The sequence below is a fragment of the Podarcis liolepis genome, assembly GCF_965112155.1.
Source record: "Podarcis liolepis genome assembly, chromosome: 2".
NCBI lineage: Eukaryota > Metazoa > Chordata > Lepidosauria > Squamata > Lacertidae > Podarcis > Podarcis liolepis.
Window position 1 is genome coordinate 45,665,272 of NC_139555.1, and position 20,530 is coordinate 45,685,801.

At 41.4% G+C, this 20,530-nt stretch overlaps 1 long non-coding RNA gene across 1 annotated transcript in view; it reads left to right on the top strand.

Moving 5' to 3' along the window:
* LOC310696986 overlaps positions 1-19,650 on the top strand; it is a 171,395-nt gene extending 151,745 nt beyond the window's left edge. Inside the window, exon 3 of the long non-coding RNA XR_014520821.1 lies at positions 19,612-19,650. This is a non-coding gene — a long non-coding RNA (uncharacterized lncRNA). The remainder of the gene's footprint in view (positions 1-19,611) is intronic.
* The last annotated feature ends 880 nt before the right edge of the window (positions 19,651-20,530 follow it).

Here is a 20,530-nt window from a genome sequence, read left to right on the forward strand (position 1 = left end):
CAAATTACTTGCCTTGCCCCGGGTGCTGACAACCCACGCTACGCCACTGGCTCCGTGTTCGCTTCTCTGGAGCAGCAGAAAACAAACTCTCTCCCTCCTCTATGTGAAGTTGTTGTGATGTTGGTTTTCTGCCTGTATCAGCAAACTGTGCGAAGTGCAGAATTATTTGGGGGCAGACAGTGGGCTGTTGGATGAGACATGGTTGGAGCATATCACAAATCCATTTTGTGTGTCTCCCCTGCTGTGGTGTTCAAAATGCATACACTTATAAATGCAAGCCACTCCAGAAACAAGTACCCACGGACAGAAAACCAACATGTATAACCAATTATTTCAAACCCCAATAGTGCCCTGGTGTCTCTGTAACAAGGCACTAATACGCTTCAGATACCATCAAAATGATAATGTAAAGGCATTTGGATTGCAGGTCATTTTTTTAAAAATCCCACAAAAGTTCATGTAAGAAATTTTACTCTGATTTCAAATTGAGATAAAGTGTAATACAACTATCATGAGTATTTGAATTTAAGCTAGCTGAGCTGCATTGAAGGCCATTACCTGTGGTTCAACAGTCACTTGTGTTTATAGTCTCTGGAACTGAAAATATTATATATCTAGGGATGCTTGCTGACAACTTTACCTCCCCACCCCACCCCACCCCACTGAATGGTTGACCCCAACTGCTTTCGTTTTGACATAAATCTTTGATCATAAATGCTGTGTGCAGGAAATTTGGTCTAGTGTCAGAAACCTGTAGTACAAGAAGCTCTGGGCAAGAGTCCGATGCTGAGCATCAAAATAAGATTTAAAACGATAAGCAAGCTGAGCGAGAAAGTGCTGTTTTTGAGTTCAGCATGCAATAATGTTTTCTTCAAGGTACCATTAAATCTGTAGTTTCTCATTTTCACCATCGTTTTTGCCCTACGAACTTTCTGTGCCCTGACTCTCTAGCAGACATTACATGGGGAAGGGCTGGAGCTGAGTGGGAGAGCATCTGCTTTGCATCTGTTTGCAGAAGCTCACAGATTCAGTTCCCAGTGTCTCCAGGCAGGGCTGGGAGAGACACTGTCGGAAACCATGGAGAACAGCAGCAAGTCATTGTGGATAATACTGAGCTAGATGGACCAATTGTCTGACCTGGCCTAAGGCAAATGATTATGTTCCTATGCACTTTTTTGAGATGGAGAATATGTGCATTCTAGTGTTTAAGAGCAGAGACGTATTTTAAATAAACAAAATACAAATAAATATTTGCCCATCTTTAGGTACATCGCATTGCAGCCTTTTAAAATCACCCCATTGATTTTTAGGCTTTGAGGAGCAGAAATAAGGCATTTCCTAGCAATGTATTTTCAATTGTTTCAATGTAACTGTTGTACATTGATAATAGGATGTAATTGTAACTGCAAGGATAACTCCTGTGGTTAAAATCCAAATGGAATGTTCAAGATATGCAGGCAACACTTCCACAGATGTTTCTGCCTTTTGTTTGGTTACAATATTGACTAATAGCAGCATTGCTGTATGGATTTTCGTACACACTTTAGTCTACGGCAAACTTAGTATCACATGAACAAAACTGGACCATTCAATTGTGTCAATAGAATGTATAGGAGCCTGGAGTAACAGCAGAAGAACAGAACTTTTACAGAGTCAGACTAAGATGCATTATCTAGTACAGTGGTACCTCGGGTTAAGTACTTAATTCGTTCCGGAGGTCCGTACTTAACTTGAAACTGTTCTTAACCTGAAGCACCACTTTAGCTAATGGGGCCTCCTGCTGCTGCCAGGCCGCCAGAGCATGATTTCTGTTCTCATCCTGAAGCAAAGTTCTCAACCTGAAGCACTATTTCTGGGTTAGCAGAGTCTGTAACCTGAAGCATATGTAACCTGAAGTGTATGTAACCCGAGGTACCACTGTACTCCATTCTTTTCGAGAATCCTGGCAGCCAACAGATGCTTGGTGGTCCATTGGAAACTGGCCAGAGCTCTACTGATGGATCCTGCTCTAAATTCTGCCCACCCTTGTCATTAGTGTTTCATGACAGTCAGATTGACAGCATCTGCAACTGTAGTCAATGCCTATGTGTGGTCATGTACCCATTCTACAGCATTTCAACATTCCAAGACACGACCTGCTCTTTCCTCACAGGCAGACAAATTCCCTCGATAAGGAAAAGTTGGAAATGGAATTCGTTGCATGAAATCCTGAACTCAGCAATGCATACTTACTTAATTTTTACGCACCTTTCTTTTCATAGAGAGAAGTATTTCTAGGAATATTCTACTTATCGCTCCCCATCCCATAGTAATAATTATAATGCAATATACAGTTCATTTACGGAGCTATAAAGTTTAGCTCCAAATTGCAGCGCATTTCACAGAACATTGCTTTGCAAAGCCATGAAATGTTCAACACTGTCTTTCTTTTTTAAATGAATGGATGTATTATACGATTATCGCCTCATTTTCAGATACTCACAGTTCAGCACCTCATCCGTAATTACAATGGCTGAAGACAATGTAATGTGTGCAGATCACCTACAAACAGTGCAGTTGAGTGGAAATTGGCTGTAGGCACAGAATGGCTTACTGGCATGTGTTTAAACCTCATATGGCTCAGTGATCAGCTTGAGATATGCAAATAAACCTTTAAAATGTGTTGATTTTGATCATTGCCCGGGGACCTTGCTGTGTGAAAGATCTTTAAGTCTGAGGTATTTATAAAAAAACAAAAACAAAAAACACAACACCCAGATATAGTATTTGGATGAGCACAAGCTTTCTCAAAACCTAGCCATGCTGGCTGGTGATGATGGGTTTGTAGTCCAACAGACTTTGAGTGAATAAAGGCTGCTGTACACCACGAAACATCTGTAGAAGAAGAAGAAGAAGAAGAAGAAGAAGAAGAAGGGGAGGAGGAGGAGGAGTTTGGATTTGATATCCCACTTTATCACTACCCTAAGGAGTCTCAAAGCAGCTAACATTCTCCTTTCCCTTCCTCCCCCACAACAAACACTCTGTGAGGTGAGTGGGGCTGAGAGACTTCAAAGAAGTGTGACTGGCCCAAGGTCACCCAGCAGCTGCATGTGGAGGAGCGGAGACACGAACCCGGTTCCCCATATTACGAGTCTATCGCTCTTAACCACTACACCACACTGGCTCTCTGTAGGATTGGAACCACACTGTGGCATTTCCACTATGCAGAATTAACAGATATGAGTGAAAATATTCCATTCTGCAACTTCCTCTTCTACACCATTCGTAGCTCAAAGGCCATCATACATATGTCCTGGAGGTGTGCTGCATGCCTGTATATCCCCAAAGGCTCGGGTCCATGTCTGCTCTGAAACTAAACCTGCTCATACTCTGATGTCATCTCCTTGATGCTTTCTGAGTGGAAGTGGGTCAGGTGGTGAGCGGAAGTGATGCTGGAGACAATTGATTTTCATGAATCCCAATATGAACTGACTTGATCCTGGACTAAGGCACAAACTGCAACTTAGTTATCCAGTATGCTTTCCACTTCCTGAACGCATTGACAATTCTCAGCTCAAAAACTGTATTCAAATGCACATTACAATTTTGAGAGAAAATGCTTTTAAAGATTTGTATTTAAATATTCAAGGTCCATATAGTAAAAGCTATGGTTTTCCCAGTAGTGATGTATTGAAGTGAGAGCTGGACCATAAAGAAGGCTGATCGCCAAAGAATTGATGCTTTTGAATTATGGTGCTGGAGGAGACTCTTGAGAGTCCCATGGACTGCAAGAAGATCAAACGTATCCATTCTTAAGGAAATCAGCCCCGAGTGCTCACTGGAAGGACAGATCATGAAGCTGAGGCTCCAATACTTTGGCCACCTCATGAGAAGAGAAGACTCCCTGGAAAAGACCCTGATGTTGGGAAAGATTGAGGGCACAAGGAGAAGGGGACGACAGAGGACGAGATGGTTGGGTAGTGTTCTCGAAACTACCAGCATGAGTTTGACCAAACTGCGGGAGGCAGTGGAAGACAGGAGTGCCTGGCGTGCTCTGGTCCATGGGGTCACGAAGAGTCGGACATGCCTAAACGACTATACAACAACAACAACAACAACATTTAAATATTCATATATGTGCAGGGTTTTTTTCCTTTTTAATGGAGATTTATTAGTAAATAGGACCTCACTCCATGAACACAACAACTGAATTACTCCCTTAGCCCCTTTGGCTCATTGGTGAAAGGTAGAATATAAATGTTTTTAGATTGTCAGACAGACATTCTGGACATGGCCAGTTTTGGTCCTCCTTTACCTAGTACAAATTAAAGCCAGAGCGTAAATGTAACCTTTCCCTATCAGATAAGGAAACCCACAAAGCCAATTGCTTTTTAGCCACATTATGAGGAAATAGTTGAGATCAACCTCTACATTTAACATGCTAAATCATGACTAATTCAATTTTCCTCCCGATTAATAACCCTCATGCCACGCTAAAGTGTTCTGTGTCACATTACATTGTATTTATTGAATTAACCTTTACCTGACATTTATATTTAATACTATGGGGAGCCTTCCAATAAATCATTTAGTAAAATGGAAATGAAATGAACTACTGGAAAGAGATAGCACTGGTTCTTGGGACTCCATGGTGGAAACTTACCGGTAAAAGATAAATGCACTTCACGACAAAACAGCATCTTGTCCATATCACTAGACAATACATAAATGGATTTTATATCCAGGACTAAAAGCTGAATATAGGTGAGAGACACAGAGCATTTTTCATTGATGTCACTGTGACAATGGAGCTTTTATTGCTAAGATGGAGCTCTTATATTTCTCCAGCAATGAATTTTCTTGTGTTTCAGTTCAGTTATTGAAAAAGTGGAGGGGAGACTAGCACCCTTCCTTAGTATTAACTCCAAGATGAAACTTTCCATGCCCAAATCATGTTCTTTAGTTCCACAAATTGAAAGTATTCAGTTTGATTTTTCAAGAAACGGGGGTCACCAAAAACACTGATCAGTTGCTCTTACTTCTCTGTTCTCATGGCCTTTAAGAGGGTGTACATAATGTTTTCACTCCTTGAGATGCATGATGCAGCTAAGGCAATTGAGTATCATAAGTCCATTCTGTGACTGCTGTTCTGTATCCAAGTATGGTGGGTGAGAGACAAGAAATACTGAATTCTTTCATTCTGTCCCCTGCCATGGGTTTGTTAAACTTACACTGCAAACCAAAATGGGAGCAGATTTTTGAGAGCCACAAAATGCCAGATTTCAAGTGGATGCTCAGACTCCACGTTCTCCCACAGCATCAGCTGAATCACATGCTGCCCATATGACACTCATGAGAATTCTAACACTTTGCTTCTCTGTATCCAAATCTGCCCATGTAGCTGTCAACACACTGTAAATCAGATGCTAAGTTTCTCTTCTACCATTGGCAGCCGCCTGCTGTTAAATAACTTTTTAATTAAATGTTACCAGGTGCACAGTGTTGTTAGATTCACACTTTTTGTATTTGCTGGGCTCTGTCTTCTTATGAGGGAAATCTCTCTCCCTCTATTATTTCATGGTGGGTTTGCCTTTTAGGTTAAAGAACTGATATATTTATACAGTTGTACCTCAGTTTTCAAACAGCTTAGTTCACGGACAACTTGGAACCCGAACGCTGCAAAACCGGAAGTGTTCCAGTTTTCAAACTTTTTTTTCGTTTTTAGTCCCCCTGTGTTTCCTGTTGCATTGCTCATTTGTGTCCGTCCCCCCCCCCATTGTAACTCAAGCCTTCCGTTTCCCATTGCAGTCTTCTGAGGTGATATTTGGAGCTTCTATTTGGTGCTTTTGTTTTTGCTATTTATTTTGTGCTTTTTTGTTTTGAGGCTTTCTCAGTTAATTTGTTTTTGTGACTGTGTGGATCCCAGTTCAGCTACTGATTGATTGTGTGACTGCAGAAATGAATAAAGCCCCCCCCCCCATCCAAACAATGACTATGATCAGTGCAGGTAAGAAAAAAAATAGTTTTAATTTTTATCATCTACAATACTGTTTTATTTATTTTATAGTACAGTACATTGTTTATTGCTTTCATTTTATGGATTAATAGTCTTGTAAGATAGTAAAATTCATGTTAAATTGCTGTTTTAGGGGTTGTTTTTAAAAGTTTGGAACAGATTAATCAGTTTTGCACTACTTTCTATGGGAAAGCACGCCTTGGTTTTGGAACGCTTTGGTTTTGGAACAGACTTCTGGAACGGATTAAGTTTGAGAACCAAGGTACTACTGTATATATATTCTATTTGTTAAAGCAGGGGTGAGGAGAAGGTAGATTGAGGTCCGCTAGTAGATCTCTAAGAAGATAGGCAAGGGTTTCTGACTCCCATTGTTTAGAAAATGCAAAAACAAAAATGTTTTCCCTGACATAAATTAGGCTGATCAAATAAAGACAGTTAACCAGGAGTGAACCTTTGTATGAAAGGACTGCTAACTCAATTCAGTTCTAGTGCTGAAGACAAATTTTTATGCTAAGAAAAGTTTAGACGTGCTCTATTCCTCTCACTTTCTTTCTTTCTTTCTTTCTTTCTTTCTTTCTTTCTTTCTCTCTCTCTCTCTCTCTCTCTCTCTCTCTCTCTCTCTCTCTCTCTCTTGTTGGTAGAGCTTGGGTTTCTGGTAAAACAACAACAAACCAGGTAAATTGAACAAGCCTGATCTTGCCCAACCCTGCACTAAAGCAGCTGATGGTACAAGACCTCACACACTATGCCATGCTAGCTGCAGATGACATGCTAGGAAATGTTGAATTTCAACATCTGCTGAAATCTATGGCTTTCAAGGTTTTGACTTGGTGGGCAGGCAGGCACTATAGCCCTTTGGTAGAGCACAACTTTTGATTGCAGAAGGTTCCAGGTTCAATCCCTGGCCTCTCCAAGTAGGGCTGGAAAGACCCTCTCCAATATAACATAGAGCTATTGCCAACTAGTGTAGACAATACAGAGCTAGTTGGGTCAATGATCTGGCTCATTCAGTATGCTGTGGCTTGATACAGAACATCTTTCACATTGACATGTCTCCACAAAAACCCTCTGCACTGCAAAGGATTCCAGAGGGGATTGATGAAAAGTTGAGCGAATCAGAAGGATTCCTAGAAAACACAGCTGAAGATGGATAATGATGGACACACTGTCTTTTGGGGGAGTTTTCCACCATTACTGATACTGACACTCAGAAGTTCCAGACAAGCTTTACACTAACCTCCAGGGACCTGTGGAAAAGAGTTTGATTGCATGCATTTGCAACCTCCCCATGCACTCTTCTGAGAGTATGCAACCTTTCCCCTGTTGGAAATATGTATATATAGACTTTAGTTTTAGACCAAGTGTCAGTAGACGCATTCAGGAAATACAGAAACAACAGCCATATTAAGAAACTAAACTGGGTGCTTGCTTTTGACAGTTAATTAGCTGAAGATGGTAAAAAGAAGGAATTACTCATTGCAGGCTTATTTAAAAGTCAATCCCATAGTCTAAAATGCCAACTTTTCAACATCAGTATTTCCCCCCACCCCCAGTCTCAGGGCAGTGTAATGCTCTTTCTGGAAGTGTCATCAAGTCTGACAAGTACAAGAAACAGCAGAAGGAATAAAAGGTTTTGCAAACACTTGTTCACCACATATTGTCTTTTTTTAAAAAAATTAACTGCATTTATGATGCATTATCATCTCTTTCCACATAATAGTTTACCAGCGGGAAACTATCCATAAATAGGGCTTCAAAAAGTTACCTTCAGGGAAACAGAATTTGAAAGGGAGGGAGATGATTGCCTCAACAGCAGGTACCATTTACACATATGCACACTCAGACCCACAGTCTAATTAAATCAGTGTTTAGATTGAAATCATTCTATTACCATTGATCTCAATGGGACTAAATAAATTCAAAACTATCTACCTCTATCTATTAATTGAGTTACGGACTGGGATGTTTTGTTGGCTATATTTCAATTATTATTATTCATTAAATTTGTGTATCACCCTTAATCCATAGATATCAGGGTACTGCACAGCATAAAAATACAAGTTAAAAACACAACATGCATAATAAAAACGAAAACAAAACAATGAGCCTCCTCCCCACCACCCTCTCTCACAAACACAAAGGGGAAAGCAGCTTGAAGGAAAATTAGAGTGGAGACACAGCAGACATGTTTATCACTATTCAAAATGGCCCCCTGTTAAAATCACTTTTCCTGGGTTGAGAGGAGTGGGGTCTTCAACATTCAGCTACAGGTATCTGCATGCATGTGATTTGGGCTCTCAGTCTGCAAAAGTTGCTTTGTTGTTGTTGAAAGGTCAATAATTGAGGTAAATATGTGTTTTATGGGCAGAAGATTGCCTATTTTTCCAATGACACGGTGCAAGAAGTTGAAATGATGAGACTTCCGGGTTGGCGCCATCGCTGAATGGCGGACTCCCTCCGAGCTCCGGAGGGAGTCGGCTCGGCAAGGGCTGGGTCTCACCGCGCCGGCGACGCGGGGACCCTTAAAAACCACGGGCACGGAGCCCGTGGACATGGGTGACTCGGCTGGCACCATCAGCGGCCTCCCGACTCGTGAAGGAGCCTTTTTAAAGGCTTCGGATCGGGTGCCGGGGAGCGGCGTGGTGCTTTGAGTCCTCTGCTTTCCCTGCCGAGCGCAGCCGCATGCCATTCGATGGAGAGCGCTGGCTTCTTCCATTGGAAATTCGGACTATTAACAACAACCCGTGAGTAATTGGGAAACCGGGTTCAAAAGGAGGAAAAAAAAGGATTTTTTTCGGATTTGGCACGAGCGGGGGTGATCTAAAAAGGAAGTCAATCCCCCCCCTATTGTAAACACTCTAAAACAAGGACTGAGTAACCAAGGTCGAAAGAGAAGTATATTCTTGACAAAAATCATCAATTCCACGATGGGAAATTATAAGAACTGTGCTGGAGGAGAAAAGTGGAGGGTGAGAAGGAAAATGCAACCCCCCCTGGGAACAGGGGCGATTCGCGGAGCCTGGTGAAGAGAGACGGAGACTTTGACAGCTGTCAAAGTAGCTGTCAAAGCTGGAGAATATAAAGAGGACTTTGTTATGAGGACTTTGCTGGCTAATTTAGTTACAATTTGCTACAATATGGATATAAACTGTCGGAAAATAAGGAACAACAATTTGACTTTTGGATTAGAGGATACAAAGTTATTACAATCCCCCTAGAGGGGTTTCGGGACATTACAAGAACGGTCGTAAGTGGAAAAATACTCTTGGATTCGCACAGGACTTGTTATCTTCTGGGAAAGCTGCAAAACTGAAATAGTATTTCGTCTACAGAGGTGTTTACATTAAAGGAGACAATAGAATTCTCTATTGAAGAAAGGAAGGGACTGGACGTAAGTTTTTGTTCCTGAACAACAAACCTCTGTAGAGATACCAGATTTCTGAATTAGAACGTTTTAGCAGCTGAACAGGATAAGAAACCTGAGAAACTGAGGAATAATAAGAACAAAGGACTGACTACGACACGGAAAGAACAATGGGAGGAGTGGTAAAGATCAAAGAATTAAAGGCCTCTGCTAGATTGGACATTTGAAGTTAAATATTATTAAAATTAATAAATTAGAAGAAGACCGGCAAGATGGAACTGGGGAGAAATTTGGTCATGACTTGAGACTTCCAGGCTGATAACATTTAGACTGATGGACATGGGGACTTCAAACCGGGGAAAGGGGGGGGGGAGATTTGGAATCCGAAGGCTGTGTAACCATCTTTTGAATCTTTTTATATCTTCTATTCTCTATTTCTTTATATAACTTATGTATGTCATTTTATTTTGATTGGACGTGTTTAAAAAAAGGGAATTCGTGGAAGGAACTGGGGTGGATCTTGGGGAAAATCTTTTTTCTTTTTTCTTTGGTAATGATGTGGGACAAATTAAGTTATAAATTGGGAGTGAGAGCTTGTAGAACTAAATTAATGAAAGGGGAATACAGTTGGGAGGGGGAGGGGGAGTCCCAGAAAGTAGGCAATGAAAGTAAGGTTCTAAATATCTTTTTTTTCTTTGTATTTTTATATTTCTGAAACTTTAATAAATATGATTTAATAAAAAGAAGAAGAAGTTGAAATGATGAGAAGTGCTGACTGCAGGGCATCCCATCTGTGTGTACAGAATTAATGGAGGCATTGCTGAATGTATTGATCAGCAAAACAAAAAGAAGATATGAAGCAGAAACCCACAATGCATTATACTTTGGAACAACTCACTACATGATGCACACCTGACCTAATCACCCAAGATTTCACTTACATGTTTAATTCTTGAAACACTGATCTCAGGTTTTGAACCTGTTCTGTTAACAGTGGTTTGTATTCCCTATTCTGTTCAACCCAACAAAATCACAATGCATTTTGATACGCATGCCAAGTTTCTGAATATAAATTGTGAAAAAAAGAAAAATACATATTCATCTTGATTTGATTTGTAATGATTTTATGACAGCTCCCTTGTGTTTTTCTTTATATATGTTAGCGAAACAAAGGGTGATAATCAACTTAGCATTAAGGAGATTGTTCCCTTAGGTACGCATAAATTATTGCACTGATGGAACAATCTCTCCTAACCCATGTTGTATAGGTTCTCCCAACACTCCAGAGCTGATTTGGAGAGGGGGGATGGGGGAATTAGAGGGGGAAGCACTGCTACACTAACAGGAATCCTTGCACTGGTTTCTAATAGTGCAACATGTTAGTTGACTAAGGCCCCAAATTATTTGTTTTTCTAAAATGGATCATTCAAAAGTGAGTCTTGGACTTGCCAGAAGATTAATGGGGGTTATGTGTGAGCAGGCATTGCAATCTAAAAACATTTTAACTCTGCTTAGGTCCCTTGTTGTTGCTAGTTTTGTTCTGACTTTATGCTTGTGGTAGTTTTATTATTTCTTAGATTTCATGTTGATGTCTTAATATTTTCTTGAGTTCTATTTTTTTACTGCAAGTCACCCAAAGAGCCTTCATTATTGAGATAAATACAACAACAACAACAACAACTAATGCTGGAAACATTCCACATTTTCTAGTTCCTGCCTTACTTTAGTTTAGGATTTATCTTTTCATTTTAGAATTAAGGGTGATTATATATCTTGCATGACTCGCATATCAAACTCCTTCAGTTTTAGAGCAAAGCCAAATGTTTCTAGATGGCCTTGGTTACTAGGGACATCGCCTCAGAAAAGCCATTTTAACCTTGTTCAATCCTGACACATGATATATTGCCTGTCAGCTCCCTGAATCTAACTATTTATCTAGCATTAATGTATAATAGAGCAACAGTAAAATATCAGAGCCCTAAAAGCTGCATACCAAAATGGTCATGTGTCCAGGAACCAAGTGTGGGACACCCTATTTTGCCACCTGAGGCGAAACAGGAATGTGCTGCTGTGCTCCCACCCTACCCTGCTGCCCCTACCTAGGAAGCTGAAGAGGCAGCACCCTCACAAGCAACCCACTGCAGCCAGAGTGGCAAGCAGCATTGCTTCTCCTTCAGTGGTGGAGAGAGCAGGACAGATGAGACATTTGCAAATACCCTTCAGCTGCCTGGAAAGCAAACTAAGCATAATACACCCTGCATCACGCCCATGAGAATTGCACCAAAATATTCTCTCTCCCTTCCATAATTTCTGAATGCATTTCTTTTTCTCGTTAACCGATGAAGAACGGTCAGGAAGCGGGGGGTGGAAGAAAAATGGTCAGTGCAGCACTCATGCAGACTTCCTCTGAAGCAAAGCAGATCTTCTTTGAAGTGGTCCAAAGTGATGTATCCTGCTCCCAGAGCTTCAAAGGCATTTGTCTGAACATCTCAAAGTTGGGACTAAGCCTCAGCCCCAGAGTCAATGGGCATATAGCCGCCTTTTGAGACTATATAAATATGTTTAGAGAAATGCACATGGGAAACTTCCAGCAATTGGAAACACTGTCTTATGAGGGCCTAAAAGGGTGTAAAAAGGCACAGAGAGGTCTGGAAAGAATCCTGCATTGCCAAGGTTGTTGGAGGAGGAGTTGATGTGCAGGCCCCATCCTTACTTTGGGCTCACACACGTTCAATCCAAATGCCTTAATGGGGCCATGGTATACCTGAAGGAGCATCTCCACCCCCCATCGTTCTGCCCAGACACTGAGGTCCAATGCCAACGGCCTTCTGGCAGTTCCCTCACTGTGAGAAGTGAGGTTGCAGGGAACCAGGCAGAGGACCTTCTTGGTAGTGACACCCACCCTGTGGAATGCCCTCCCATCAGATGTCAAGGAAATAAACAACTACCGGACTTTTAGAAAACATCTGAAGGCAGCCCTGTTTAGGGAAGTTTTTAATGTTTGATTCTATTTTTAATATTCTGTTGGGAGCCATCCAGAGTGGCTGGGCAAACCTAGCCAGATGGGCGAGGTATAAATAATAAAAGCCCTATTGCACTTCTTCGGAGAACCCTCTAGCCTTGATATGCATGTCTTCAGATAAGTCCTTATGGAAGCCATCAGCGCTGTGAGGGCACGTATGAGGGCAGCTCTCAGGCACTCCACAGGCAGCTTTGTGAGTGCACTCTGGAGGCTGCCTGTGGAGTCCCTGAAAGCTGCCCAATGATTTTTTTCTTTGTTAAAAGTAAGCTAAAGCAGCAACTCCTTCTAGCTGTTTCTTGGCGGTGTGGGGTGGCTTTGGGCAGCTTTCAGGCACTCTTCAGTCAGGGCTTTCAAGAAACCCTCCCTTAGCCTTTCTAAGAAGCTGACGAGTCAGTGGAGTGCTGGAAAGCAGCACCACATGAAGTGCTTAAGGAGAGGCAAATTGCACACACAGAGACGCCCTGTCATAATGCTTGCAATGGAAGAAGAAAGCCCCCCCCCCCCCCGGACTGTCCCATGCCTCACACAAAAGAGACAAAAGAGCAATAGTCTATTTCACGTGGGGCAAAGAGTTGGTCAAATTTGATGGGCAGGGATGAGTACACCGCTACTTTTAACTGCTGGTGCTGGAACCACAGACCTTTTGCAAGCATGCAAGACATATACTCTGCTGTGGAACTAAATGTTCCAAGAATGGTGCAATATATCTGAGCAATATGCATTCTAGTCAAAGACTTCTACTCCTCCTTTTTTACTTGCATGGATGTTTATGCCAGAATATTTCTTCCTCTGCTAGAAGTACAATATATGCACCACCTGCAATGTCAAAAAAACACCTGCATTTGGATTTATAACATGTGTACAATGGTCAGCTACGTGTACTATACCAAGAGCACACACAACATGTCATTCAAGCCATGGTGCAAAATACTCTCTTAAGAGGAAAAAAAAAATCAGTTATACTTTTGATAATAGAATAGTGGCCTGAACCCTTTCGATTATCCAGCTGATCTACCCAAATGCCATAGTACTGTACAAAATAAAACTATGTTGGTAGCAGGGACATAGATAGATTGATCTCTCTTTCCAAGCAGGTTCCAACTTTACAGAAGCTGGAATAAGAATTACCAGTTAGTTCCATTCCCAATGGCTGTTGCTATGGCAACACTCAGCTCTGATTAAAAGAGACTGACAGATTTTGCCTTATAAAGGAGGGGGTAAAGGTGGTGAGTGGAGGAGAAGGTTTGGAAAGTTAAAGCAATGAAAAAAGAACTGCTCTACATTATTTATTTGAAAATGAGAATGTTGTGGAACAAATTAACCCCACAGAATTGAATTTAATGCAAAATTTAAGCAGGGGAAAATAAAATAACATGCCCTATCATTCTGCTACTGTGCTTAAGATATTTATTCAAAGAAGAATGATAATGTTTAGAGTGACATTTAAATCAAATTCAGAGTCATATTTAAATGTCAAGGGTTGGTTTTGTTGTCTTTAACATTTTAGATCTTTTGCACAGACAAAAGAGGAAAGACCTAAACACAATTCAGTGTGAAGTTTTTGTGAAAGGGAGGAAGAAAACTGCTATTCAGGCATAGTGATGGACCCAGAAGGACCTCAAAACCATAAGCCAACTCTGGGGGGCTGAGGTGTATTTGACCCCCCTCAATATTTGTCAGAAGGGGGCCTGGCCTGTGACATTGCAAGCCACAGTTTCAGTGGCTGGCTTGTCCAGCCTCCTCGAGGATGGAATTCATGGAGAACCCTCAGCAGAGCTCCAGGGTCAATGATACACTGTCACCTGCCTGAAGCTCTGTCAGGAATGCATAGAACTGGTGGTAAGGTAACACCTGCTAGGTTTTGTTTTTTTGTTCAAGTGACCAATTATTCAAAGACAACAGCAACATAGACAACAGAATGATCTAATAAGGTAAACTGGACACAGTGCTCCATAATCTCACAATAGAGATCATCAGCCAAAGCTAAGCACTAACTCTACCAAGCAAATCAACCAATAATTTTTTTTTAAAGCATCCTCAGTGTTATGCTTACCTCAAGTGCTTGTCAGACTACAGACCAACCAGGATCTCAATAACCTCCCTACCTCATGGAGATATAGGGAGATTTCTGATTGGAAAAGTAATCTTTCAGCAAGGATTGGACTGCTGATTAAACCATCTATCACTCTACCACTGTACAAAAGGAACTAAAAAGCCAATAAACTAATAAACCAATAAACAAACTAATAAATGTTAAGTTTTTTTAACATTGGCAATAACCATCTAGGGTGGGCAGAGTCCTAAAACTCGAGACTCTTGAACTCGAGTCAATCTTGAGTGATCAGAAGGAACCAGAGCCTTATTCCCTCTATTCCTCCTGCCTTGATTTCAAAGAAAGGATCCTGCTTTTTAAACTTTCAATCCCAACCAACCCACTTCCATCATAGACAATAGATTAGATGTTTAGAAATATGTAGGTATATATCAGATTTTTTTGGAATATTAAGCGGTATATAAATGTTTTAAAGTAAATAAATTATGACCCCTAAAAAAACTGCTGAGGCAGAAAATCCCAATTACAGCACATGATGGCAAAAATATAGTGAACCAATAGAGATTTGTTGCCCTCTAATGATGGTCTCTATGAAGGGTCACCACAGTGTGCAGAGATCCATTTGTTTTCCCTTCTCCATGTCCACTAATTGATAAATTCAGAATAAATGTAAAATATCTTCCCAGGAATCCCTTCTTCTCTGATTCCTCCTATAAACAGGCAATACCAAGGGCTCCTAGGACAGTACCTGAAGGTAGCAGTACCCTATGATGAGGGCTGAGACTCTTCCTTGGCCAAAGCCATGCTGGTCAGGGCTGGTGGGAGCGGCAATCCCAAACAGCTGGAAGACACCATTTGTGGAAAGGCTTTCACATCCGATATTACATCACCTGAGAACTGCCAGGATAATGTTTGATCCTGCCATCCTTGAGTTCATGAGAGGTAAAGCAGTAGTGCTTGGCTTCTTGGGATCTGATTTCTTTCCGCAGGGCCTGTAAGACAGAGTTGTTCCGCCTAGCCTTTGGCTTGGAGCCAATTTGATTCCCTCCCTCTCTTTCTTTTTTTCTTTCCTTCTCCTCCTGCGTTGAGGCTACATTTTATTTTAATGTTGTAATATTTTAATGTTGTATTTCAATTTTGTTTTTAAGTTGTAATCATTCAACTTGTTTTTATTATTGCTTGTAAGCCGCTCTGAGCCCGGCCTTGGCTGGGGAGGGCAGGGTATAAATAAAAAATTATTATTATTATTATTATTATTATTATTATTATTATTATTATTATTATTCTCTATTTGGGGGCAGGGAGCTGCTGTTTGTGTAGATGTATCCGCTAATGGATTTACTCACAAATGCAGTGGCCCAACCAATTCATAAACCAAGAACTCATCCATTGACCACTGATAATGAAGCATATGTTGTAGATATTTCCCCACAGTTATTATGCTGTTTTTGTGATATACATATGACATGAGAAAACTTGGTATACTTATTTGTATAACATTATTCTTGCTTATAAAACCCAATAAAAATTAACAACAACAACAACAATAATAATAATAATGCAGTGGCCCACATCTCCCAACCTGTTCTTACATTTGCCTTGCTTAATCCTGGGGCTCTTTCTATACCTGAACGTCACCAGCCCTTAATTTCTGCTCCTGAAAAGCAAACGAAATAGTTATTAATTTGAAAGAATGGAGGATCCCTTTGTAATAAAATACAGTGAAACAACTCTCCTCTATTTCCCCAGCAAGAATATTCTTTTAATATTATGCATCTTCGAATTAAAATTAAAAAAAAAATCCCTCCAGCCTTAAATCTCATATGCACTAATCTTTTCCTGAAATAATTCACAATCCTTTTATTTCTGCTTCCCCATATATACTCTCAATCTGCTTTTAATTGGAAATTCTTTGTTATGTTACAAATTAGATGACTGGAGAATCCCTGACTGAATTCATTGCAAGCACAAAAATACTGCAAGATTTTGCCATTGTAGCTCACACTCTTAGATCCATCTGGCATGGCAAAAGCAAAAATCCTGCAGCTAGGACAGAAGGCAGTAATTCTCAATGGCGATGCAATAGTGCAGGTTAGGGATGCCACTTGGGGGAAGGAAACGTGATTTCTTGGGACTCTCCAGGTGGTGAACTATTCATGCTTCAGAGCATATGGCAGAGTGCCCTCACTTGTTTTCTCCCAGTTGCCCAGATAACATTCTTTATTCATAGTCCAATATGACTAGGCAACCTTAGTGGGGTGGGGGATTCATTGCTGTCTCTTTGCACATTGCAACAGTTATTTACCAGTCTTGGCCTTTTAATTGCTTTTATTTGTTTCATTGACATACTGGCACAAACAGTGCACCTGTAAAACACAAAAAGCAACATTTAATTTGCAGCACCCTCCAGCAAGTTTACAAGTTTCACAGAGGTGTTAGTAGCCAGTGCAGAGAATATAATGCCATGAACCAAACAACTTACAGTGCAATCCTATGCACATTTATTCAGTGACACAGTGTGCATTGGCCCTTATTCCCAGGTAAGCATACATAGGATTGAAGACTGTCAGTGACTGACATAAGTCCCACTGAGTTCAATGAGACTCACGGGTACAAGTGTTCATAGGACTGCAGCCTTAATCAAAGAGGAGCCAACAAGTGTAGCTAGAATGGAAATGGGGAACCTGTGGACCCCCTGTTGTTGTACTCCAACTTTCATCAGCTGCAACCAGCATGGATAATGGCCATGGTGTTGGAGTTCATAGTCTACGTGCAGCTTGGCAAGTGAGCAATTAGTGTTCTGACTACAGGCTAGGGAGACAGAGCATGGGAGAAATTTGCTTGGAGATAAGAGGACCTAGTAACAGCTCGGTGATTGGCTGAGGTCTCTCATATAGGCGGTGTGATGTATGACATTGTTTCGCTAGTTAGGAGTAATCTGGAGTGCTTGGAGAGTGATGAAGTTTGTATCTGTATATAGTAACTTGTATATAACTTGTGAGTTTACTGCTGATTTCTGTTCTTATCCTGAAACAAGGTACTATTTCTGGGTTAGCGGAGTTTGTAACCTGAAGAGTCTGTAACCCGAGGTACCACTGTATAAAAGTGATTAAAGCAATCTCTTATTTGTTTTCCCCAATTCAGGATCCATTCAGCTATTGTAGCTATTCCCCCATGAATTTTGCATAGCTTTTGTTTTTAAAAATGGCACCTGAGCACTTCATAACTGACATGAAATAACAACAAAGGCAGCAATCTAGTGCACACTTACATGGACATAAGCCCCATTGAAAGCTTAATGAGAATATATTCCTGCATGCTACAAACTATGCTAAAGTGTATTCTGATGCCCCATGTTTCCTGAAATTCATGAAGCCCTCCTGGCTTTAAAAACGGGCTATATCCAGCCATTTCACTATGCTCTGCAGATGTGGGCACATGCCATTCTGCTCATTCTCCTGGCTATGCTAGAAAAAATAGTCATTTTGTCCTGTGGTGCCACCAGGGTAGGAGTTTGTGGCAAACATTCTTGGTCCAATTCAACAGAATGAAGAAGAACCTCTTCCCCAGAATGCAGCAGGGCTGGCTTGCCACATTTCAAAATGGTCAAAGAACAAACAAAAGTGCCCCCCTCCCCAGACCATGAAGTCCAACATCTAAAAAAACCTATCTATTCTACTGTTTGTTTTCTTGTTATATGATATAAGAAGGTCCAATGACATCTGAGTGAAGAAAGCCTGTGTGGAAGGGATAGATATACTGTAGTTAATTTGTTTGGGACATAAGCCCATTTGAGAGCATACAGCCACCAGCAGGTCACCAGATGGGGTGGAGCTGCTAGGCTAAAACCTCCTGGCAGGTAAGTCCCATTGCTCTGTCCTACCTTGTGAACCACTTCTGCACAGCACTAATAGATGAGCAGGAAGTCCTCAATATGCTGCAAGGGTGCTCAATCTGGTACTGCCTTTGTCTGCGGCATGTCTAAAGTATTTTTCATCCCATAGGGCGCACTGGCCCATAGGACGCACCTAGATTTTTTTTGGGGGGGGGAATAAGGGGGGAATTATTCCCCCCCCCCAGGCATGGGGCTGGGGCGGGGGAAGCCCGAGCTTCTCCCAACCCCAGCCCCCAGAACAGGCTGCTATCCGCAAGCCGTGGGAGAGCTGCGCGAACTCCCATTGCTTGTGGAGAGCTTCCTGAAGCCTGGAGAGTGAGAGGGGTCGGTGCGCACTGACCCCTCTCGCTCTCCAGGCTTCAGCGAAAGCCTGCATTCGCCCCATAGGATGCACACACATTTCCCCTTCATTTTGGAGGGGGAAAACTGCGTCCTATAGGGTGAAAAATAAGGTACTAAGTAAGGCAGCCCTAGTTTCTATCCCCTTGCTTTTAAAACAATCTCTGTTTTTTCTCCTCCATGAAATTTATATTGTGCAGTGTGGAATGTTCTCCATGGGTTTAGTATTGTGTGTTCTCCTTTACATGATTAAGAACTGCATGGAGTGGCCAACGATCACAACCTTGTTCTTCTACTCCACATGAATCTTAATCATGAGTAAGGCTGGGCTTCTACTGTGGAGCATTTGTTAGTCTCTGCTTTCCTACCGTCTTCTTTTTCTGGCAGGAAGGTTATTTCAAAAGCCGTTTCCCTTAATGAGCGGAAGAGCTTTTTCAATTCTTTCCTCCCTTCATCAGTTTCTCTCCTTCTGTCTAAGTTCAAAAGTTCTCCTGTTCTCCTGCGGCTCACTACAGCCTGACCTTGTGACCACATAAGCATCCTCTAGCAGACCTTGAGTAAGACCGTGTGATGCATGCCAAGGCATAGAACAAAACAGGAGTCTAATGTGACTTCATACAGCTTCACTTCCAGAATACTTCCCCCCAGAAATTCTATCCATTTGTCTGAGAGATAAAATAGACTTTTCCCTTTTATTTATTTACATGCCATCTTCCTGGTTCAAGATGCCTCTCAGTCATAAAAGCATAAGAACATTTAGATGAATAAGATGCATATTTCCAAATAGCTGCTATAATTTAAATAGCAAAAAGTATACCTCACCATAGTGGGGAAAACAGGTGATATGTGTGCCTGCTCAAAACTGCTATTCAGGTTCCAGCTGTTGATTAAAAAAAATTCCCATGGCCTATTCTTTTTAGGATTCTTTATCTTTAAACCGAAGGTTTAAACCACAGAGCCTAGGGCTTGCCGATCAGAAGGTCAGTGGTTTGAATCCCCGAGCCGGGGTGAGCTCCCGTTGCTTGGTCCCTCCTCCTACCAACCTAGCAGTTCGAAAGCACATCAATGTGCAAGGAGATAAATACCGGTAGGTACCGCTCCGGCGGGAAGGTAAATGGCGTTTCCGTGCGGCTTAGTCATGCTGGCCACATGACCCGGAAGCTGTACACCGGCTCCCTCAGCCAATAAAGCGAGATGAGCGCCGCAACCCCAGAGTCGGCCACGACTGAACCTAATGGTCAGGGGTCCCTTTACCTTTACCTATCTTTAAACCAGACATGGATGCAGACCAGACACCTCTTCATAAATGTCTTCCAATAAAGGACCATCCTCTGTAAAATAGGACACAAGGCTACCCTAGAAATGATGTCCCCAAACTGGCCAGATTGCATATTAGGCATTGAGATGGATACCTATGATTTTCCATAGTAGAGGGGAAAGCACAATTAATTACCACTTTGGTGTGACCTTGAAACCTGACTTGCGGAATTGATTTAAATAATTTAGCTATTCACAGCAGCTGAATTGCTATGAATATTAGTGTGTTATAGTTGCAAAATGCTGATGTCATGTAAATGCTGATGAGGTTTCAGGCTAAGTAATTCCATCTACTGTACTTCTAGATGCTAATCTGTTGACAGAAGTTGCTCAGACCTCTACGATTATAGCGATCGTGTTTAGCTATTCTAAAAATTCAAATATATCCCCACGCCATGAATATATTTTGCTCACAAAGTGTCATGGTAATATGTACCTTTTACGTAAGCTGGAAGTTTTTAAAAGTTTGCTGCAGAATCCAATTACATTGCCAAATGATAACAGTGCACTCTCTTATTGCATTGCTTACAAAACATTTAACAGAG